Source organism: Temnothorax nylanderi, unplaced genomic scaffold (genome assembly GCF_030848795.1).
Source record: "Temnothorax nylanderi isolate EJ_2023f unplaced genomic scaffold, tnyl_v1.0 TNYL_tig0117_pilon, whole genome shotgun sequence".
Lineage (NCBI taxonomy): Eukaryota > Metazoa > Arthropoda > Insecta > Hymenoptera > Formicidae > Temnothorax > Temnothorax nylanderi.
Genome location: NW_027249179.1, coordinates 493832 through 518733, shown reverse-complemented (window position 1 = coordinate 518733; position 24902 = coordinate 493832). Strand labels below are relative to the sequence as shown.

Genomic DNA, 24902 nt, shown 5'->3' with positions numbered 1-24902 from the left:
GTATCGAACGCCCAACGTGTCGAAACGGAAAGATTACGGCATAATAATTTTTCCAACGTTTTGCGGAGTTTTATCTCAACGCTGAGCACGATCTAACGGCTTGAATAGCAGCACCCGACAAATCGCGCGTCTACTCATCCATAATTATGGACATATGGATGATGGAGTGACGTTTACATTAACGTTTCAAGCGCTGTATAAACGGTACGCGATACATTGACGTCTATGATCGATTGGCACTTGAATCTGTGAAATTCCTATTTAATTAAATTACACGAATCGGTTAACGTTCCCTGAATAATTTATCTTGATTAGGCTGGAACAACGTGATTTCGTCGAAACGTAGAAGTTCATGAGTCCAAAAGAAACGCATTTGCGAATAAATTCTTTCGTCGAGTAGCGTAAACTTATTTACCAGTTTTGAAAATCGATTAAAAGTCCCGGACATGCTAGAAGATCTGAATCATGAGAGTTACATTCATGGCCGCAAAAATATTTATCTCGAGCCTGCATTGCGTATGTATGCATTGATAACAGACATTATACAATGTTGTCCTGTAAATATTTGTTTTTCGACTTCGTAGATATCAGTTGGGGGACTGATAGTATTTTATTGCGCGCGATACATGGGGTTCAGTCAACAGAATATTTTATCATATTTTTTATTGGTGTCTTTCTCTATATTCATCACATCGCGATTTTACTCTTGTGTTCACAGAGTAGTTAGTGGAGGCTCGGTCGTAATAACGGAACATTTTGTATGAATAGTTGATTTATGACTTACGATTTTAAGAACGCAGCATCTCACGCGTACCTAATGTAACTTAATATTAGATAGTCTAACTCTCTCTAACAGTTATAATATACGACTCGGTGCGCGTCGTGTAACGTTCAAAAGTTAAAAAAAAAACACGCAATGAGCTAAGCCTAAGCTCGTAATTTAATTCTATTGAAACAGGTAATTTTTTCGAACGAGAGTTCTCGAATTTCAAGGTTAATTACAATCTTGTTTTCCCCGAACCCATAATTTTGCAAATTGACGGAGAAGCGCGCGGATGGTAAAGATGTATAGAACCCGCCGTGTCTATTAGATTTATTAGAACATGCGCGGTCGAATTCTTGACGCAACCGCAACTGCCTTCGTTCACTTAATTTCGCATCCGCTCCGATGTATAGCGCGCACGAACGCATGTTCGACATGCTTTCAAAACGGGAATCCGGGTAAAATTGCGGCTCCGATCTTTTGTATCTCCGAGATCACGTCTTCACCTCCGGCTACACTCTCTCTCTCTAATCCCAGGATTAGATATTCCCCGCGTTGAACTGTTGAACATTCCCCAGATAATCCGAGGATAGTTTCCGTCTTCGGGGCGAGACATCGAAAGTCATTACCATCCTTTTCTCCTTCCGGGGAAGAAAGGATCGGAAAAACTAAGTAGCGAAAAGGCAGTCAGGAGTTTCTTCGTCGCGACGTGCTCAGGTGCGCGACCGGCATCATCATCGGAACCGAAGTTCGTCCTCCGGACTGCCATCCGGAGCGAGCCGCGGCGGGGGCGGGGGCGGGGGGAGAGGGAGCGAAAGCTGTTCCCGCAGGTCCCGGGCGCCGTCGGGAGAGAGAGACCGCCAAATTTATTCCACGTCGCTCCATCGATTTCGGATTATATTGCCTTAAGACCTGAATAATATTCATGGGTGCCACGTTATGATTTCAATATTCCCCGGGGGTGTTCCGCCGCGGCGGAGACGAAGTCGAAAAATCACCGCGGCCTTATGCGGTCGGGCGCGATAAACCCCGAGGCTCGGTCGAGAATATAATCGAATCGGCGCGGCGGCGGCGGCTGTCTGTTGCTCCCGCGATTATCGATGTGTCCTCCACCGTACGTCTTTACCGTATTCCATTCCTCCGCGCTCCATCCTCGCCACGTTGCGAATCACCCACCATCGGGGGGGGGGGGGGAGGCACGAATATGAACGTTTTGCGCGCACACCGCAACAATGCCCCGCAGTAAAATCGACGACGCGAAATGAATGGGTCACGAAAAATGCGTCGGCCCAGCTTTGTTTCACGGCGCTGGTGCATCAAATGTATGTATGTGCTCGGATGAATGTTTGCTCGTTAAATCAACAAGTTTCGGTTCAATTGTTCGTGATTCAAACACAATAATTGTCCGATGGTGCACGCCCCTCATCCGCGTCCCTCGTCGCCTCTCGTCGACGCAATACGCCGTTTATTGTTCGTTTTACATGCAGATTCGGACAATCACTTTTATTGAAAAATTATTTTTAATCCGCTCACTGATTGCACCTCGTTGATTATACACGCTCACGGAAAGATTTCTCGTTCGCGCTCTCCGCTGATGAAGATATCGAATCACGCCACGTTGGAAGCGTCTCATTATCGTCGACGCGCAAAAACTATTAAGAAAGGCTCGCCTCAAAGCTCGTTGCCGCGAGCTGGCGTAAGAAAGGTTACAGTGATGCTACTGAGTTGGAAATGTACTGGGATATTATAAAAACAACGTTGAAATCGTAACTAACGAGTTGCAGTAAGTTGCAACGAACACGGTAGTGTCGCTAACGATGATGGAGTGTGCCAATCATTCTTGCAAAACTAAAAGCCACAATATACCATGCAGCAGTTTTTCAAATGCATTTCCCAAAGTTTATCTCGCGCTATTAATTATAGACAGGTGATTACGAGGAAGAGAACGACAATTATTTTCAATCCCGATAATTATCATATACGTCGAATTGTTTAGACATAAAAATAATTGCGGTGAAAGATTAAATTTTTAGGAGATTTATATGTCACTCTGCACAATGAACACTTTATATCGTGAAATATATCTATCTATTCTGCGGACAGGCTGACATTACAACGATCATGTTACGTTATACGTTTATAGAGCGACAAGATTTATTGCACCGTCCGCGATGAATAATGTACCACGAAAAGTAGAGAGAATTACATGTATATTTAAAGCCAATTCACTTTTTCACCTTATGGATTAGGAGAGAAATGAAGGTGAGTTGTCCTATTTGTGCAAATATGCCCGTGGTGTGTATCTTTTGGCTCGCCGAAGCATCGATTCCGCAATTTTATGGGGGGGTACTTTTAGGGGTGGCTATACTTATGAGGTAGCCGAAGAGAAACCTTCTCGTTTCGTAAAACATCTTGCTCGCCCGTATATCGTCAAGCTAACTTCTTGGGGTGGCATTATCGTCGAGAGCCCTCTACTTAGAGAGAAACCCGAGGAGATACGGCCACTAAAGTCCGGACCCCTCAAAGTTTAGTTCGGATAGGCGAGTCGGTATCTCTCGCGGTAAATAATTAATGGATAAAAGGGTAAAAGCACGTATACACATCGTGTCCTGAACTTCATCGCATCTTCCTCCAGCCGCCGTTTGCCTATCGGCCACTTGAGGTTGATTTTTCTTGGCAAAAATTTAATTGAATCTTCCTCACTATTTCTCATATTCAACATTATTATATTTCTACAACTGACTTTGAGATTAAAATATCAAAATTAAATGAAGGACTGTTATTTATTTACAATATTTAATTCACGAAGGAACTTCTATCTATCTTTATTAAAAGGAAGTTTTCGCCAAAGAGGCAAAGGAATCTTATTAGGCGAGGATATATTATAGGGAAAAATCAGTATTCGACATGCCTTCCTCTGTTTCACGACTGGAATTTCCTGTTATACCTGCGACGCGAGCAACGCGACGAGCCGGCTGAAGATTTGGCGCTGCGAGACAGGGAGAGATACGACGGTAAAGCCGAAAGTCTATTGCGCAACGATAAAGCCTCCTCTGATTTTCTTTCCTCGATTCGGGGACAAAAGATATCCGGCGCTCGTCTCGTACAACTTAGAGAGTAAACCTCGAGGGAAATTTTAACCTTCCAGGCAGATGTTAAATGCGAAGTTAACTGCGACGGGACGACATTCCCGTCTGTCTCTCTTCCCTTCGACTCGGCTCCCCCTTTTTCCTACCCCTTGACACTCTCTCTCCTCCTGTCTCCGTATTGTCGCTCTATCGTAATTCTCTTTCCGCACTTCCACGTCGTACCGTTCCGAACAAATGGCGAGACAAAAAAAGACAGGCCGGATCAAGCCGGCACGAAAGGGGGCGAAGACGAAGAGGGTGAGCGCGGCGCGGCGTCGCCGGTGATGGTGGAAAAGAATTACAAGCGGTTCGCCCCGCTGCATCTCGATGAATCTCAAATTATTCTTCGTTCGCGCGTCTGCCGCGAAGACAACCAGAGAGAGAGAGAGGGGGGAGGGAGAGGGGGGAGAGGGAGAGGGAGCGGTATATATGTGTACATACCGTCTAAATTGAAAGACGTCAATCGTAAAAACAATTTCTGCCTCTTGCTCATAGCTTTTCGTCCGACTGATACGAGCGCAAATGCTGTTTTTTTTAACTCATCGAATGAACATCGACTGACAGAGAACTACGCTGAAGGTATTTTGATTGCATCGTTAATGCCGACTCTGTACGAAAAAATACGAGTTAGATTTTTTTTTGTTCAATCAGGTATCATTTTTTGTTCAATCTTGGAATTAGATTTCAAACATCAATATAACGAAATAAAAATGTCAATATATATTGCGGCACATGACAATGTACAAGACTAGGTACATTTTGTACTTTGTTTGGCATAAAGTTTTAACATCCAACGAAATCTTGATTTAAAGTCTAATTTTAAAAAAATAGTAAAGAAAAAAGATTAAAAAAAAGAAAGACTGCAAACATTGAAAGAATGAAATTAAATAAAAGGAGAGTTCTACATAGGGCGCTCCGCAGCTGGGCTGTAAAACTTAAATCGATTTACTGACCGCGGCCGGCGGTAATGGGTAAACGAGGAAGCTGCATAAAATCCGTCGGCGGAATATGCAATGTCCGATAACGAAATGTATAATGCGGGCATTTGGGCGTGTCGCGTCCGCGTATGACGTACATGAAGTATCAGCGGCTAGTGAAAAAAAAAACCACCCAAGCTAATTTGCATTGCTCTTTTGTGACCGCTCGCTCTGGCTCTGGCCCGTTGACCCGCAACACCAAGTAATCCCAACAGACTCGGATAAGCGACGATATTAATGATCGTTGCGTAAAAACCGGCGCGGCAATTCATGCACGCTTCGTGCACGCCGTCGCAGCGCAGGGTCATATCTGGCAACATTATTTAGCCTCTCGTGCTCTCGGAACGAACTAATCAGCTTTATATTGTGTATACGAAACATTGGTGGGAAATCCTGCGTATTATTCATAAACATACATCAACGAGATATTCGCGTACACGGCGGTGTTTTATATGCGCGAATTGTATGTGCGCGATTGAGCAAGGTATTTCGAAGGTATACGAAGAATATTTTTCGTGACAGCAGTTCGTATGCTGTATAATGAAACAATAATATGTCAAAACAGTAATAATGCGAATAAAAGTCACCTTAATGTAATTTATGCAGCCCACAAGGTTTCTTTTTCAAACATTTATGAAGAGAAGAGAGAGTGATATTTCTATCTAATGTGACTTTACGTTTAATTACCTTGCGGTTACTTTGATCTAGATTATTGAATGATTAATGCAGTTATTACACCATTAATAATAACATTTATCCATAGAGAGGAATGGAGATGGAGAGAGGACAGAGGGAGATTCGTAATACCTTGATTGCGATGTAAATTACCAGCGGATGCGATTTTCATAATGCCAAATGCTAATGACCGCACATAATTCTATACGATTTCCACGGGTGGAAATCGCCTATGTTTACCATATTTCATTTCATTTATCGCGTAGCGAGAAAATGCTGAAACAGATTTATTCACCCCACTCGTGATTAAAATTACAGCGAGAGACGACACTGATGTCCGTCTAATGAAAGGTAAGAGCTTAAATGCGGCGAAGAGACAGGAGCGGGAAAGGAAGTGGACAGACCAGGGAACTACTTCCGAGAGGGTGAGAGGATTTCGGCGAGCGTTTAGGTAGCTGCCTGCGGGGCGAATCTCAGTCTGCCACCCTGTACCTCCGTTTACTATCACTTGGAGATATACGTCGTCTACGCAATCCCGTGATGCATTGCACGTTCAGCCGCGACTGCGAGGCGAGACATCCTCTCCGCAACTCGAAATTTCCCCTCTCCCTCCCCCCCTCTCTCTCTCTCTCGCCCTTGTATCCTCTCACCCTCACCCTTACGACTATCTCTCTCTCCGTCCGCCGCCCGGGTTTCCTTCGGCCTCTCGCTTTCTCGACAAATGGCCACAATTACGTACATGTGCCAATACATAACCCACACTGCCAACCACCGCCGCCTCTCCCACCAAGCCCTTCTTCGACAAAGTGCACCACCACGAGTAGCCGTCCGTTTACTCTCGATGTTCTCGTCCGATATCGCACTTTCCCACTCTCGCGGTTCCCTCTATCATCGTCCATCTTCTTCTTTCTCGCTTTTCTCAATCCCTCGCGCGCGGCTCTTTCGTTTCTTTCCTCTATCCGGTTTCCCTCTCTATTCTCTTTTTCTCTTTTTCGCGCGACTCTCTCTCTCTCTCTCTCTCTCTCTCTCTCTCTCTCTCTCTCTCTCTCTCTCTCTTTCTGTTCTCCGATGACGCGGCGTTAGACGTATGGGGTTGAAAAGAGAGAAAGATAGAAAGAGAGGAAGAAAGTACCGGAACTCGCTCGTCGACGAGTTATCCACCGAGGAGCAAAACGAGACATCGTTTACGGGTACGTCGCCGCGCGCTTTCTCAAGCTGTCGTCGCGATCGCGCGCGGCTTTCACAGGCCCGTCGTCGTTAGGGCGTCATTGGCGAAGGAGTAAATACGCGAAATTGAACGGGGCGCGCTCTGTTCTCGGCGCAACAAACATGATGTATGTACGCATACAGCTTTTGTTTTTCCTTCTATCCGACCGCGAGCGTATCCACATCCTGAGATATATATATATTTTTCCTTCCCGCAGAAAGAGCGTTTTAACTCCGTCGGGAAATATAATGCCGTACAATATTAAAAAGTTACTCGGTTATGAGGATTTCCATTTCCCTCGACGTGATGCAAAGCCGCGCGACGTCTCCTCGAAATGTTGGTAATAGAAGATTATTACTACAATGAAATAATGGAAGTTACAATGACGTGTTCGGGGAACGGTATTTGCGGTATGATTAAATAATTTGATTGCCGTAAAGTAGAAGCACGTTGTTTCCTACGAATGATTTACGGGCTGCGCGCAACGCGAAGGGAGTGAATCGCGACGTGTATATTGGATTCGCTTTTCGTTATGTCCGAATTACGCTTTACACGCAGTATCTAACCGTATTCTCCTCCAACATAATAATAACGATTACATTTCAGCGCGACGCTTTAAATCCGAATTAAAATCGTCTCATGAACGTCTTGTAACGATATAAAGCTCGGTATCCAACATTTCTCTGTTTTCCACCGATTGAGACTTGAGACTTACAACCGTTCCCGTCTTTCCGAAGTAAACTTGTTTGCTAGGAAACGTAAACACGATCGAATCGCGTATTGTCTCAGGTTGACGCAGTTAGTCCCTGACGAGCGGAAACGAAATTTCAGACCGGCGGTAATCCCGATAATGGCGAAGCGCCTTTGTATCTTCGGCAGAGAGGAGAGTTTCGGAGAAATCTCGATACGCCCCAAGAATAGAACGGTCGGCTTACCGGTTGGAAGACGGAGAAACTTGTTCCATCGGAGATTGGGAGGTGGGCATTCGCCGGTAAGATGCATTCGCCAAATAGACGTTTCCACGAGGCGATATACACTCATACATACGCGTGTCGACGAACTCGCGTGCACGATCGTGGCGGCTTGCGGCGCCGAGATTCACGTGGGTGTGTGTGCGTGCGTGTGTGTGATAGGGTGGTAGCGGCGCATGATGTAATTTCGATAAAGTTAATGTGCGGAGGAGTGTCGGGAGGCCCAGCTGCCACCGCGGTCGATCGACAAAGATGGGACGTAACAGGTGCTATCTCACGAGTTTCGTAACAAGAATCGGCGCTCGCCTTTCTGGCAACGCGCGCGATTAAACCGCGAGAACCGACGCGATTTTGTGATCGAGAATTCGATCACACGCTTTCGTGTGGAGCTTTTTTTCCCACCCCCGCGAAAGATGTTATGGAACTCTCTCGGAATCCCGGATTCGGAATCCAAGTCGCGTACGCCCATCCGTCGCGATAAAAGCAAGAAACACGACAGCTCGCTAATTTATCTGCTAATTTAGCGGCCGAGTCTCTCTACGTTTTATGTCGAGAGACAAGAAGAAGCCAGCTGGCCGCGCGGCCGGGGCTTAGTATCGGAGAGAGAGACAGAGACAGAGACAGAGAGACGCATTGCGGTAATCGATAGCGAGGACTGAATTCTTAATCGCGAGTGTCTACCTACGTTCGCGGTCCCAATTAATAAATATCGCCGCGACTAATGAATTGCGGTACCTATCTATGCGATATATAACGAAACGGTAATGCCGCTCTGATTGCGAATTAATTACTTATATCATGCCATTTGCATATGCAAATCGCATACAACCGACCTGCAGACACGAAGGAATTGAATGAGAGGCGGGTCGGAGGGGCAGGGAGGGTTTAATGCCCACCATCGTCGCCCGTCGCGCGACTACGCGCGGCGGAGAGATAAAGTGGAGCGGAAAGAGAATTGCTGAGCAATACCACGGTCATGTCTCATACTTATCGCGGGGGAATACCTTTCTATCGGAAGCTCTCTCGTAACAGTCCTTGTTAACGACAGTTGATAGCCAAGGCCGCTATTAACATGCGCGTCGATTGTGGGGAATCAGCGTGAGCAACTTGTTTCACCGAAGGCGCCTGTATCGGGCGCGAAATTGAAAGGGGTATACGTTATATATATCGTTCCTCTTTCGATATTATAATGCATGAATCGCCGTTTCTATTCTAGATTACTTTATTACTGAAAAATGCGCCGCGTAGCGACGTGACGGTTGCGAGAGAGTGAGGCGAGAGTAAACGAGAACAAACGATATCGCGCTGCGGAGAGACAGAACTACAGGTACGGAAGATGCGCGTGTACGACGCGATATAAAGTCGTATCTCTCTCATTGCTATCTCGGTCGTAATTCTTCCTAAGTCGCTCCGCGCGCGCGCGAGCATGCGAGAATTGCCCGGTCGACAGAAGCGCAGTCGCCAGCGTTGCTTAAGCGCAACATATATACACACACCGTATACGCACACCAATCTCAGGAGGGATATAATTTAATAGTCGGTCTTCCGTGTTGCATGCGCGTCCCTATCTCTCGCAGTAACGACATCCCTTTGCCGACGATGTGCGAACCGTGACGGAAAATGACGCGACGTGGGGTGAGGCCGTGCGGAATGACGAAGAATTAAAAGAGATAAAGAGCGAGACAGAGACAGAGTGAGATTTGCATGTGTGTGTGTGCCGCCAGTCACGAAAGTAAACGTCCCTTCAAACGTGCGTCGCCCGAGTCGCCCATGTTTTATACGAGAGCCGGGTTGTTAGCCTCGGTCCTCCAAACGCCAAAAGCGTATCCGCGTTTCCAACGTGTCCCGACTTTTTCCTGTGTCTCGCGACGCACACATCCCTCCTTTTTCCGTCAACAATTTCCGTATCGTGGTAATTATAGCCGGAGGACTTTTATCGCGCGTCGGCGCTGACCCGCGCTTGAGAGATGTTTGTCAAGCCGTAGCCCGATTTAGCAAATAGAACTCGGGCGCGCTCGAATACAATTATGCTGTCGCGAGAAATGAGCGCTCGGGAAGCGACGTAAGTACATTGCACGCACGGCGCGCGGCGCGGCGCGGCGCGGCGCGGCGCGGCGGTGCGAAGAGGGCGAAGATATATGAAGGCGACCATGTGCGGCTCGAATGATTTACTTGGATTCCCGATCGTCGAGTCTAAATGATCGTCGTCCAGGAGGCTACCGGTTGTTCGCGACGTCTGGCTATCGTGTGTGGCGGTCTTCGCGCGATTACAACGGCTGCCTGGAAGGCTGTCACTGCCATCAAGCGGCCGCACAGTAGCTGTGGGATCTGGCGACGGGGGTGGCGCGATATCTCCCCAGTGGTGGAGTTTCAACCCGCGCCGAGCCGAGATGAGTACGGGCGATTGTGATTGCCGCCGTGCCGCGCCGCGCCGTGTCGGCCGGTTGCGAGCACGTTGAGCGCATCTACCACCTCAAGGTGGTACGCTCAAGGTGCATCGGAGATACGCTGGAATGACCATTCCACGGACATTGATTCCTTACGCTCGTAAATCACAGTTTGAAGAAAATCCTCTGTGAAATACCACTCGCGCCGTTTTCTCCGTGCTTGAATATTACTGCTATTTTTACGGCGTGCCTGCTATAAAAGATATATATACACAAAAAAGATCTCCAGACTCTCAAATATAATAATCTTGATGTTGAATCGTGCGTTGAATCATTTGTCGTAGAATTCGATTAAAACTTGGATATTTCGTAGGAAAAGATTGAACTACGACTAATAATGATCTATAATTGTGTGCGTCATAATATAATATGCACAACCCATTTTTTAAGTATTTTATACATTACTACCTTTATTCTAGCTATTTCTATAAAACTATATCCAGTATATATTCTGCGAATCTATTGTATATAACTTACATTGCGCGCTCAATAGCTATCTTTTTCTGCAGCTTGCACCCCGCGTCGTTACGTCGCGAATACTCATTGTCGTTTACTTCTCGGTAAAGCTCTTCTCTGATGTATTCTTAAAAGACAGCATGGAAGGACAGGTTAATGCGCGCTTAAACATCACAGGAAATCCTTCCTTTTTTGCTATTTCGCTGGAATACGCTGCGGCGTTGCGCCGTATCTCTACGAGAGAATATCGCGACTGAGGCTTTTAGTAAAAATATCTATAAAATCGCGACGGTGCACTCGCAACAAACTAATGCCGCTAAAGCGCAGAAGTAAATATGGTAATCGTGTATATGATAATTTTTGTTTCTCCCACTATATTCATAATATTTACGTCTCGCTCCGCGGGGCAACTATCTCACGTACGCGTTGCAGGGATTAAGAAAAAAAAAAGAAGAAGGAGAAAAGAATGCGGATTAACGGGACCTGTGCCTCTGCGTATAGGATATTATACGCATCAGGCAACAAATCCCTTCGTTCTTGATTATCGCAAAACACGATATGCAAGATGCCGGCGGTAATTGAAATACTAAACGTAAGAACGCGATAAGCGGGGTGTTCCAGCTAATTAACGAGCATTCGTGTCCGCTGGAATATCGACGTAACTGATGGGGGAATAGGAACTTGAAAATCTTCTGAATCGATAATCACGGCTACTACTACCGTAACCGGGGGGCGCCGCCGCCGCCGCCGCGTCGTCGCGCGGCCATTCCGCATAATTTTACCCTCCTGAGGAATTTCAAGAGCCAGACATACCACGCTTTCAACCAAAGCTCCTCCGATGCCTTGGCGGGGCCCCCGTCCGGGGGCAACCATGGCAAATCTCTCGATCGCGGGCATTCACGTGGAATGCAATTAACGTTCGTGGAGAGCGTTTATCAGCAAAAACGAACCTATTCCCCCTTAACTCTTTTCTTTCCTTGTTTTCTGGTTCTCTTTCTCTCTTTCTCTGCCCGTTCTCCCTCTATCTCTCTCGACTCAACTCGTTTCTCCCCATCGTTTACTGCTAAACTTTCCTTATTACGAGGACCGCGTAGCCGTCAGTTTACGTTAGTTGATCAGGTATAATTTCTTCTCAAAAGGAAGTATATTCTTTTAGATTGGACTGTGTTTAACCTTTTCCGCGATCATAACAATCTCTGTCTCGAATATGTTAACGTACTAACACACATCGGGAAATAATTCCAGAAAATGCTCGTATTATCGCAGTAACAAATAGAAACGGATGAAAAAAAGACGAAATTGTACATCTTTAATAAAATAATTTATTTCGTCATAAAAATGACGATTTCTATGCAGAGATTTATCTAGACTATATTGATCTATTAGATCCGTCGGTGATATTGAACTATTATTAACGACGTGCACATGCGCATAGAAATAAGACGGGACGTAATAATAAGATATTTTACTCCGGACAGAACGAACGCTCAGGGATTCGAACAATTCATCTGAACCCCCGTGCGTCGTAGATCGCACGTATAGCATCGTGACGCCCACGCCTAAACCCGAAGAGCTCCGCGGCCGCTAACGATTTTCTAGCGTGCCCGCTTATCGCGTGATTAATGATACGCGAATGCAACGACGACTTAATCCTTTCCGACGTCCGCCTTTCGCGCGCGCGCGCGCGCGCTATCGCCAACGCAACACCACCCGCGGATGTCTTCGAACAGATAACGCCGAGAAGAGAAAGGAGAGGAGCAGCCCAACGCGGCTTTAAAGTATGTGCTGACAATAGACGCGGAAGCGACGCGGCGAACGCGAAGGATGAATGTTGCATGAATTCCCTGCCGCGGGTCCACACGATTGTCCAAGTCGCTTGGGATGTGACGGAAAAACATTACTCCTCGGCTGAATTGCCGTAATTCGTAAAGGATATCGCGCCCGTGTGTCCGCGAAAGGAACGCGAGAGCCAGGGATCCTCGCTCGAGGTGGAGGGTATCCGCGAATATATTACGGACGAGATACCTACATCTCTGCGGTGTCGGCCCCGCTTCCACGAGCCGGAAGTAGCGGCTATTACGCAGGAGAGCTGGAGCGAATATTATTCAAGCGATGCGCGTACGGACGTATTCATCGCATATACATATGTACATTGCGCGTCGGGCATTGAGCACGGAAAAGATTTCACGTCAAGTTACAAGAGGAGCCGGACTATGCGAGATAACGACGCGATTACGCCCATATAGGTGCGTCGGAGGTCTACACCCTGGATCCCGGATCCTGGGCGGAGGAGAATTTCAGGGCGGAAAGTGGAGTGTACGGAGTAATCGCTACTGCACGAACTAACCCGTGCAAGGGAGTCTCTGATGACTGTTTAGTCAAACGAACGCCAGTCAATTTACATTTTAATAGCTCTTGCGGTCGCAGGCAGTGTCGTGGGATAGCCGTTATTCGGCATACGCGCGGTAACAACGTGCTACCAACGTCATGGCGTTACCTCCTCCCGCGGCCGTATGTTAAGGTGATAAGAACCACGGGCGGAATAACGACGATTCTCCGAGGAGGACTGTAACGCGTGGTGAAGAGGATAAAGGGAGGGAGGGGGGAGTAGGAGACCCGATTACGGCGCAATCATCCACGACATCGACGTGGCATTCCCTTTGCCCTTTTTTTCTCTCTCTCTCTTTCTTTCGGCTCCTTCATCTTTTTCCGCCTCTGTCTCGTTTTTCCCCTTTTTCCTTCCTTTCCCGCCGCTACTTCGGCGCCATTCGGAAGCACACCGCCTAACGATCAGCCATCCTCTTTGCAACCGCCGCGGCCGTCTCGCTCGCTCTCCTTTGTGACGCTCACACAGTCACACATGGAGAGGAGGGATTCCACATGAGCGCTTGAAAAGTCGATATCTGTTGTGGAATTTGGCTGGAATGGGGGAGCTCCGTCTCTTTGCTAGATTCAATGGCCGGTTGACCGATTTGAGACTAACGAGGTGCTCTCTTTCTCATTGCTGGCGGACCGCAGATCCGGCCGCACTGGCGAAAACAATTTACGGTTAGGACCGACTGAAAGTCGTCCATGAACGATTCCCTCTTCCGATTTTCTTTCCGCCCAATTATCGAACGACGCGACGGTTAAAGACCTTGAAGCTCTCGCGATCCTCGATTTCACGCAACGTACGCTACGTCGTGTACTCTGAGAAAACGAGAAATACCCTCCATGATAAAATTACGTGAGAGATCCCTTAGGCGATACGCGCGCATTTTCCGAAACTTTTTAGCAAACCGCTCATCCTTAAATTACCTTTGTCCTAGGCTTCGCCTGCACACGTCACGCATTAATCTTATTATCCCGCTTTCATTGGTTGAAAGTAAGTATATGAGTCCGAGGCTGCGCGCTGCGCGTGAGTGATTTATGGCCACTCGGAGAGTTCTCGCAGTATATCTTGGATATCCTGTATTTGCTCGCGGCCCGGGATAACTTTTCTCAGGCGACAGTGCACGGATCGAGTTGAGGATCGAGTCGCGGAAGGGAAAACATCAAATAGGTAACAATTATCTCATCAACGCGCTAATAGACACTGAACACGCACGACGCATCTCACGCTGAATATTTCTTTCCGATTTCCTGTACACCGTCTGAAATAAGCGGGTATACGCGGTCGTTCTGTATGCACGATAATCTTGTCTAATAAGCGCGAGGATACGCAGCGTATCTCTATTTTTTCATATTTTCAATTATCGTCGTTTTATTTTTTATTTTTTATTTTTTATTTTTTATTTTTTTCAAATTGTTTGCATAGTAGGAAATTGACTTGAGAAAAATCTTACACGATTATGCGTTGCGTTATAATGAAAAGAAATTGGAGCACATTCACGAATCATCGAACTGTAATACTTTCGTTAGTCTGAAAAATGATAGAGTCACTCTTTCGACGCTTCAGCCATGTCTGTTTCATAAATTCCTGTATTTCCTTTAATCTCCTTTTTTTCCGATGTAATACACAGCTCGCTGCACGCAATCCAAGGTTTTTCGCGACTACTGTCGATTGTAATCGAATTGTTTCTGAAGTCACGTGGAAATTAACGGCGAAAGGGAAACAAAGGAAATAATATATGGCACTTCTTCGTTGAATCGTCGATGCGTACGGTTAGCAATATGCTTTGTCCCGCCAACCGGAGAGAATCCAAAGAATACTCTTTGCGGCGAGAATGCGTGTAGAAATGTGAATGGGCGAGGAACGTAGGAAACCCGGGCATTTACGTTCTTCATTAGTAATGGAACAGAAGAGGTTTGTGTCTCTGGGAGATGAGACGACGGGGAAGAAGTAAAGGGAGCTAACCGGAGTCGCTTCGACATCTTTGTCGAAAAAGGAAATGTTCTGCATCTTAAGGAGCGTTCTTTTCAGGGCGCATTTTACCTAGGTACTTTGGTTTGGATATAATATTTTCCGTTTTGTGAATACATTTAACGATTTCTCGCGAAATTCTAAAATTCCATTTTATAAATCACTGAGTCGAATATTACAAATGTCAGTGCATTTTCGCTGTAATTACAATGTGCACTCTGTTGAAGGCCAATTAATAGTAACAGAGAAGCGCCCGGGAGAAAAGCAAACTGGTATAACAAAGCCTTTTTCCAATAAGTGGATGTTTTACTCTTTGAATTGCATCGTCGTGTATCTATACATAAATTTGATTTTCAAAATTGAAATGAAATTCCATTCTTTTAATAAAATTTATACAAAACCAAAATTCATACATTTATATATACACACGTTATATGTAAAACATTTACAAGTTTTTAAATATAAACTCGTCTCTAGAGAAATTGTAAAATGAATTTTGCATCGCGGATGTATGGACAATATTCTGAATTTATCCAATGTATGAATCTCTGAGAGATGTACGTCCAATCATAACAATTGTACAGTTTAAAGTATAAATCGAGAATAATTTCGAAAAGGCACAAAAGTGAAAAGAGACCATTCGATAGATCTACTTCAAATTTGATCCGGAATAAATACTTGATTCGAGACACGCGAGAGGAGCGTTTCCGCGAAGAGGCGGAAAGAGGAAACGCGTTGCACGCTCCGACCTATAGACGCGCGTTGCACCTTCCGTGCGTATGTGGAGGGTACCTAATGTGGCAGTTGTGTGGCTAATGCTCGTTATCTCGGCGTGTCGACTATTTAATGGTCCTCCGTAATGGCCGGCCCAACGATATATTGTCCGTTTCTCGCGACGCGCCCGCTAACTCGACCTCCCAATCTACGGCATTATTCCCGACGGTTATTTTAGCGGGTTGTGCCACCTTGGCGATTTGCATAGGGAAATCGTGTGGTACCCTTTTGACGCGGTGCCGGCGCCGCGCATCGTGCCGCATCGCATGCGAGCGAGCGTGCATGCATGCATGCATGCATGCATGCGTGCATGTGCCACGTCCCCATGTGCTTGCGATTTCCGTTCACTATGTTCCGGCGGAAGAAAGATGAGAAACGACGATGCGAAATCAATATTAGGCCGCGCCAGAGAGAATAGCTGCTTCCGGAAAGACTTACGAGACGCGAAGTGACGTGACGGTTTTTCTGCCACGACAGATCGTATTACTCTTGGTTGATTTGGTCTCCTCGACTTCATCTATCTTTAGCCGGCCAAATTAAGCGAGCGTAAAGAACGCTTGGAAAAAGATGTGGAGGATAGTTGCAGCCTGGAATTCCACTTAAATTAATTCGATCCTTTCACTTTTCCCCGTGAAAAAACTCACAGAATTCTTCCGATTTTGAATTCCGTGAGTTAGCTAAACCGTTGGAAGGCTTTTACATTTTACACAGAGTGATGCGCATAAAATCGACCGCGCGGACAGGTTTTTGTAACTGTATTTTGCAACTATATATTTCTCGTTTAGGGCCGGTTTGATGCGCGCCACCCTGTACATTACAAATTATTCCTCTTATATCTATTAAGAAATTAAGTAATATCTTCTGCATCAACGTATTTCCAATTTGCGGTTTCCGATGCGATCGCAAATGAAATTACCTCATTCGACAGCATTGCGAAATTATTCTACATATTTAAATTATGCTGCGGCGGACTGATGATATATGGCGAATGCATATTAATATAATCGATCCAAGTTTTCGCGCAGAGAGCGCACAATTCCCAGGTTGACTGGGCGTAGAAACCATTTACATAATCCAGAACTTTCATTCTTTATCTTATGGAATCTGCGCGAAGTTTTTCACTTTATAGAATCTGCTTGATCATAACGTTACGCGTTACGCGAACATGAGCTTTTCCCCGCCTTTCTTTTTTTTTCCACTTAGAAAATCAGGTTGCAAATGTAACTTTGGAAAGGTATTATTATCGATCATCTTGATTTAATTTTCGAGCGAACGGGAAGCACAGAAAACTTCACTTGTTCGTTCGCAACACGCTAAACAAAACTCTACTTTCGGCATTGTAATGCAAACTGGCTTTCAGAGGTACAGAATTATCGGTGGTGTGTGTTTGTGTGTATGTGTATATACACAAGAGAAGGACACGCGGCGTGTTACGGATGAAGTCGATTTTACGACGCTACTTTGCTGTATTGTGCGCCGGTATACAAAAGTACCGCGGTGGGTACAGCATAACTATGCTAATACACCTAGAGAAGACTATACCCGCTATATTTCTAGTTACTCTCCGCAACGAAAGGCCCCCTGTTGCGGTGTCTATTGCTATCTACGATATGCATAGGCGCATAAGGCGCATAAGGTATCTCGCATGAAGGCCGTGAGAATTTTCGTGATGCTTAAGAACGCGGATACGGCGGTGGATGAGTAACGAGACATTCCTCAGTGAGCGCGAAACATTAAATAGAAGATAATTATTTCGATTTATTAACTGCTCTCGCGAATCGCGCGCGCGCGCGCGCTATGAGACAATTTATGACACTTCATACATTCGAGCGAGCATTTTTACATGACGAATCTTCGTCGTAAAATTATAGTCGCACGGTCGTCCGCGATTAAAGCTCAGTCTTACATTACGCTTATACGTATGGCGTATCTCTTAGATTAATTATTATCCTCGATAACCATCCGACTGTTTTAATCTTTTTCCTGGATGAATTATGGGTAGGAAACAAACGCGATCAGAACTCGAAAGTAATGTATTTAATTGAATCACGCTTAAGATGTTATTTTAAAGTACGCAAACCGATGTATTCATATGCTAATAATCCGTATCAAGTCGATCGATATTAATCAATGATGAAAGGAGATATGATTTTTATTAGGAAAATCCACTTCACATTAGATATGAATCAGACGTGGAAATATATTTTAACTAATACCAGACACAAAAGATATTTGCTTCCCTTGATTAACAGATATTATCGATTTAGTTCCACTCATTTTAGTACGAAAAGTAGCCTCCTTTTTTCCCCGTTTTGCTCCGCAAGCATTCAACTAGTTGCAAAAACTTAAGAGATATAGAAAGAGATAGAGAAGAAATCACAAGAGGGAGAGAAGAGCAAAAACTTTTGAACACATTGAGCCATGGAACGAGCTTTCATCACGAGGGCTATTGAATTGAAATCAAGTTCTTACTCATTTCCGTTGAAAAAGCGGTATTCGGTGTAGATATCAAATTCGTAAGTTTATCATATTTCGGCCGCTGACGTAACGATATTTTCGACGTTATATCATTGACCTGCAATCGAACCAGAAATATGAAACGTAGAAAAATGTTTTGAGTTAATCAATTTGTAGTTTATGACAAGTGCTATGACGTCGAGTCGTTTATATAATTGTAGAAGCAGGCAAAATAAAAAGAACATTTTACATTGTGTTGAATAACGCCTACAAAGATCGAGAGTAAGTGACGTACAATATTGCCGACTTACAGCTTCTTTAAATTCGTTAAGATAGTATTTCTCGCGCTACTAATGGCGGCGAGCGCGATTCAACAGCAATATTTACGTAGAGAATCCTACGTCGCGGAGGAGAAGGCAAAAGCTGAAATTAATTGCCCTCTTTCAAGCAGTCGTGAAAACGACTTCGCCACTGCACAGCTCCTTTTTACTCCCTCCCCCTCCCCTCCCCCTCCCCCTTCCCGTGTCTTTATTCCTGCTCACGCTTGTGGAATGGTACAAGCGGTCATTAAAGCAAGACGAGGCATATAATAACGTTAATTGTCAACTTTCCGCTTAGCCAAGTGTTTGGCACCTGGTAAAGCTGTTCCCAGCAATGAAAGGATGAGCTATAATAACGACGTTGTCGCGTGTTGCAATCGACATACATCATTATTGACAGCACAATGCGGTATCCTCTTCCCTGGGAACCGTGAATTAACGTTTAATACCGGGTTCCGGGGCCATACTGGGCAGCGAGTCGGGTATTTTGGGCAATTAATCCGAGCCACACCCTCTCCGACACGAGTAATAAAACTTCTTAATCGGTTTGCCGAGATAATATCACGTTTGGGCCGCAAAATCCCCCCCCTAGTCCGATTAAAAATAAGACCAACGGGTCGATCAGATATCAGCATGGAGTATAGTTAGCGTACGGCGCGACTTTTACAGCCCGATTATTTTTCGCTATTAGTTTCTAATGACATTTGTAAATTTTTTTCTGTTACAGGTAAGTTTACAAATGTAAGGATTATGTGCCGGAGAACCTAACCAGAAAGCCAAGAGAGAATGTAAACGGTATGTGTATCCGCGTATTTGTTACTAGACATATATCCCGGCGTATTCGTTTCCATCTTGCGGCATAAGCTCGAAATGTCGACCCATCTGTCGGCTTTGCGAGATAAAGTTCTAGTATGACACTTGTTACGCAAATATGACACTATTACTTTTCCTGCTCTCGCGGAGAAACGTCCGTTAAAAACGACTCTCGACTCCATTTCGGCTCGACAGATGGCCGAGGTAGACAGTAACACACAATGAAAATTCCTGCCATTACACATCCGTGCCTTTTCTTTGCGCTCAAAAATATGCGTATATACTATATTTTCAGCATACGTATAAGTAAAATGCATACATTTTTTAATTTAATGGCATAAATTGAAGAAAAATATTTATTTCGCGTCACTATTTGACACTCGCGAATATAAATTCTTGAAAAGTGCATTATTTCATCAAAAAAATATTTGTCAAATTTCTATTAAAATATTTATGTAATAAAAAATATATAACCGGTAAAAATTCTATGAATGTTAAATGCAATTTTCAGATTGCTGGCAGCTAATTATATTAATTAATCAATTAGCCAATCAAAGAAGAATTATATTAACACAACATAAAATGAAAGAATATATACTCCACAATATTTATCGCTTGCTTTATTATCTAACTACAAAATATTTTGTTATGCAGTAATATATGCACTAATTCTATGAAAAATGTATTTTTTATATTCAGCAACGTTGCGATAAAAAAACCGGGTTAAGGGTCGTTAATGAGCATAGTAATATCTTTCTTAATTTCCGCGTCCTTTTTTGCTGGAAACTCGACCAGGATAAGCGAGTCTTTTGTGCGAACGGTAAAAAAGTCCGACTCAATTAAAGTCTTGTATAGCGGTGGAAGAGGAGGAGGAGGCGACAACGCGAATCACGCTTTCCGTGCTTAAATCCCCAATTTCACGGCTACCTTCGTATCGAGCGGAGCGTGACGCGCCTCGATCGTTTCCGTGACATTTTTCTTGCTCGGCACGCGAAGCCGAGCGAAGTCGTAAAGTCCACAGGAAATCGGGACGGAGTTAGGATAACCCGAGCCGTGTGGCTTTCCGAGTGTGTATACATCCGATACGGTTCCAAGGACTCCCCGAGATCTCGCGACTATGAGTTTCTATTAAACAACTTATTTGTTAAGCTCAGGGTTGATTTAATTTTACCTCTTCGTGTCGGGACCTTATTCGTGTGACGGGCAGTCACGCTCATAAGTGACGAGAATTAATTAACCGATTAATAAAATAAAATCTGTAATGTTAATTTTTTCTGTACTTAAATTTAAATTTATAATAATTAAAACTTCGTTATTAAATATTTTTCACACGTATATACGTACATTGTGAAATACATCCTCGGAGATACTGTAAGAATTAGAGAAAGAGGCCAACTATGAAGCTCTGCTTGCGTCGGTGAAAAAGCGCGAGTTAACAAAATGCATGTAGCAACTAGTGCAAGGCGGAAAAAAGAACATGCGAACCAGAGAGAAAAAGAAAAATAGGGAGAAAGGGCGAAAAAGCGGGGAAAAAAGACAGAGAGGAAAGGTCGAACCGATGCAAGCAGAACCGGTGAAAATCGCTGTTTTACGCGGATCATAAAAGTTACAAGAGGGCAGGAAACGCAATGCTCCAACTCTATGCTTCTCCCTCTCTCTCTCTTTCTCTCGCTCTCTTTCTTTCTACTCTCTTTCCCTTTCTTGGCCACTTAGTATCTTGCTTTCTCTTTTCGGGTAGTTATATATCGCGGGGGTCAGAGCTACACGGCACAGTGCGCGGAACGAGCGCAGCATTGGGAACACAGTTTGCCAACTCGTTGAACGAGAGACTCGGAACTCGATAGGCTGCTGACCGGACGGTTCGCGGCCGTGCTGGCGAGCTGGTCCGTTTCGGTTCTTTGCCCCCGTTCCATCGTTCGCGTTCTATCGCGCTCTCCCGCGCCCGACAAAACATGCCGACTGGTTTTTGTACTTTTATATCAAACGTCCATTCCACCGCGTGCGGTGCGATACACACCGCCTCCGATCTTTTCCATCCACTTCCGGGCCCTCCTCGCTTCCCTCCTCGTATCCTCGCTCTTTTCCTCCTTCTCTCTGTCTCCCTCTCTTCTGTTCCACGACAACAGATCGACACGGAGCTGCGAGGTGCAGGTAACGTGAGACTAGACAAAGGGGAGAGGGGAGAGGAGAGAATCCTGAAGGAGACCGGTGAACATCGAACCCGGCAGTGGTACAGCAATCACGGGATTGTTACACATACCGCCGTCGTTCCGCCAGCATCGGCTTCGGTATTAGCTCTCTCTCTCTCTCTCCTTCACACACATTCACACACACACACACACACACACACACACACACACACACACACACACACACACTCTCTCTCTCTCTCTCTCTCTCTCTCTCTCTCTCTCTCTCTCTCTCTCTCTTTCCTTCTCTCCTTTCCGCCGCGCCAACGTCGCTCGTACCCTTCCTCTCATCTTCCAACTAGCTGTACCGGAGCTATCTAGTCCGCTGGCAGGATACATCCGTCCGTACAGTTCCGGACCCTCTATCGACACCACCACTAACTCGGGCCGCTGGTACACGTACCTCGTACTGCGGCGTAGAGACCGTGCTGATACGAATACCAAGCACGAACTTTTCAGTGACCATGCCCGCGCGCCGCGCGCATCCTGACCCGTCTAAACGTACATCCGAGAAGAAAGGCCACTCTATTACGTACCTCTGAATTGACTTTAAGGAAAGTGCGCTTGAGAGAGAAAGAGAGGACGATGGCCTACACCTCGCCGGCTCTTTCCGGGACAATATCCGATTAGGACGCGTCGCGCAGGAACGATCGTTCGCGTTTTCTGCTGACCGGTAGAAATGGTCTTCGGGGAGAGTAAATGCTCCTGCTCTTGCACGGGAGAGAGGCGTATTTGAAGGTTGCTCCTTACGTCTTCATATTATTTCCTTTTCAAATTGTACTCGATGTTGAATAATATAGTAAGAACAACTTTCGACGCCAGCAGCGGGTATGTGCAATTATTGGAAATTGATAATTAACTCCCTCGTTTTATCTTATTAACGTTCTCGCCTTATCAGCTTTTGATCTTTGTGCTGCTAATTAAAACCGGATACGGCGCGCACTTTGCAAAAAGAGCAAGGGATTAATTTTTATGTCATTAAACTTAACCGCCGTGCGTAACGACACGTTCCTAGTTATCCTTTTAAGGAATAATGGAAGACCGCGGTCATTTCGCGCGAACACGATAATTGCTAGCACTCATCTGAATCCAAAGCGAGGCTCGAGCGCGTTTCATTTTTCCGCGGAGCCTCGAGCCGCATCCGCGCGCGGTCCACGTCTTTGTGAATTCCAGATCAGCGAGCGACCTTGCAACGCTTTTTCCCGCCGCTCGTCGAGACATGTCGTCGTCGCCGGTCTTTGTTGTCGCTGTTGTGTGCTTTTTATGCGGTTGTACGGAAAAGGCGATTGCCGGTACGGCGTCGAGAGATGCGGTCGCCGCTTTATTAGGTATGCATCGGAGTAGACACGACGGCGAAAGGAGGTGGTGGTGGTGGTGGTTGGCGGGATAGAGCTCGTGATTCGCGGCCGGCGTTATTAACGTCCGAGCGCTAGAAGCGAGCCCCGATCACATCGCGTTCGTGATAAATCGCTTCGGTGGCTTCCCCCGGCCTCCTGCGCCATTCGCCATTATGTCTTGTACGTTTCATTACAAATTTCCTTTAGTGTCGTTACCCCAGCACGTATGTGCACGCTCGCGCGAGCAGCACACCCGCGAGAATCGAATGCGCGCACACGGGGAGAGGAGCGCGCTCGCCGAGGATAGGAAAGGAAGTAGAATAAGAAGAGGGAAAGATGTATTTATTGTGGGACGACGTCGAGCGGACAAGGCAAAAGTGAACGCGCTCTCCCCCTGCGGACCGCGGGATATTAATTCTTGTTACTCATACGTATCGCCGCGATACTCCTGATGTGGAAGTGGCCAGTAGAAAACAAAGAGAGGAAAATACCATAGCGATGGGGCCGCGTTGAATGATCATATCAAGTGAATAAGATCGCGACGACGCGCAACGATGGGCGAGCTCGGCGCTTGATTTCTAATGGTAATACCTTGTCCCTAATGCCTATCTGTATTTATAATTTCCAATGTGTACACGTATGATTATGACTTGCATCTGATTCACGAAAAATCAATGAAAATCAATGCGGTACTTCCGCTCTTGTCCGCGCGGAATAATCTGCGATCCTTATTCCGCTTCTTATTCTCGACGCATGAATCTGTACAGCGTGCGCGGAGCATGCATATTGGCTATTTAATTGGCCAGCTACGCGTACGCGAAGGCGATGGTATATTCATCATAACGCGATGGCGAGACGACAAGACGGGAGTGAGAATCTGCTACTTAGTTCGCAGAATATTAATGTTCATTATTAATAACGCACCAAGACGCGCGCACACGTGAACGTAAAATATGGAAATATTCTAGTAGTAATAAGATCTTCTCTAATATTCTGACGCGAGTGATTTGATTTTTTTCGATATTTACTCGAGCCAATTACATGAGCGTACAGTTTCGAAACAGTTACGAAAATTGGCTAATCAATATTCTTGATTTGTTAACTGCGATTTATCCAAGGTATAATTAACGGAATATTTACACGCATTATCGCGGCGACATATATACAATAGTTGTAAACACGTCTGTATGTTTGCTCTTTCCATGTCCTCGCGATTGATTCAACCGCGCATTTCTGAATACTGAACGATAGTGCACTTGGCAAGGACGCAAAGTTGGTTCTAGTCAGCAGAATGCAAAGAATTCGTCGTACGGAATATTGGACGGACAGTAGCGCGGCGATTCGTTGGGTATTTACGATCGTCGCTACGATAGTATCCTTTGTGGTCGAGACGTTTGCGTTGCGGCGAATCGCTAATCAAGCAGCCCAGTCGGCCAAACGATATCGTCTCGTACGGTCTTACTATCCCTGTCGTTGCCCATTTCTGTCTATTTTATTCTCGTCCGCGTCCTCGCGTCCGCCCGTCGCGGTCGTTTCTTTCTCCAAAGGAGGCCACGAGAAGAGATCCATCCACTCTACTTTGCATGCTCGTCGTCTCTGCATCTCCGTCGCGTTCGCGGGATGCGGTATCTTCGTGATAAACTGCTCGTGCGAATCTTTGCCGAGCTACCGAGCTGCCGACGTCGTCCGATTATCCGTGTATTGTATTATCAAATTAGTTCGTATCGAAGCAAGCGTGGAATGTAGACTATCGACCAAATCCATTTCGAGAGCGGGACATAGAGCGCGCGCAAAATAGAGAAATATAAGGAGAAAGGACACATTCGCGTTGTGAACAAAGCAAGATAGATAGAGAGAGAGAGAGAGAGAGGGATAGCACGAGGGAATGCGGCCAGACACAACGGACAAGAGGCTCCTTGCATCGTTGAGAATGGAGAGGTCGGTAGGTAGATTCAGCCGTTTACGTACACCCCTTGGGCTTGTCATGCGGCGGCTATCGGCGACCGCGATCGAGAGACCGGCTGTATCCCCAATGCCACCTTGTAC

At 45.7% G+C, this 24902-nt stretch overlaps 2 protein-coding genes across 2 annotated transcripts in view; one reads left to right on the top strand and one right to left on the bottom strand.

Annotated features, from left to right (window-relative positions):
- Window positions 1–24902, bottom strand: part of Neo (ZP and PAN domain-containing protein neyo) — a 66275-nt gene that overhangs the window by 10634 nt on the left and 30739 nt on the right. The window lies entirely within an intron of this gene.
- Atg16 (Autophagy-related 16) overlaps window positions 19293–24902 on the top strand; it is a 205080-nt gene continuing 199470 nt past the window's right edge. The window contains exon 1 of the mRNA XM_071712918.1: window positions 19293–19312. The gene's annotated coding sequence lies outside the window, so the exon portion shown is untranslated. The remainder of the gene's footprint in view (window positions 19313–24902) is intronic.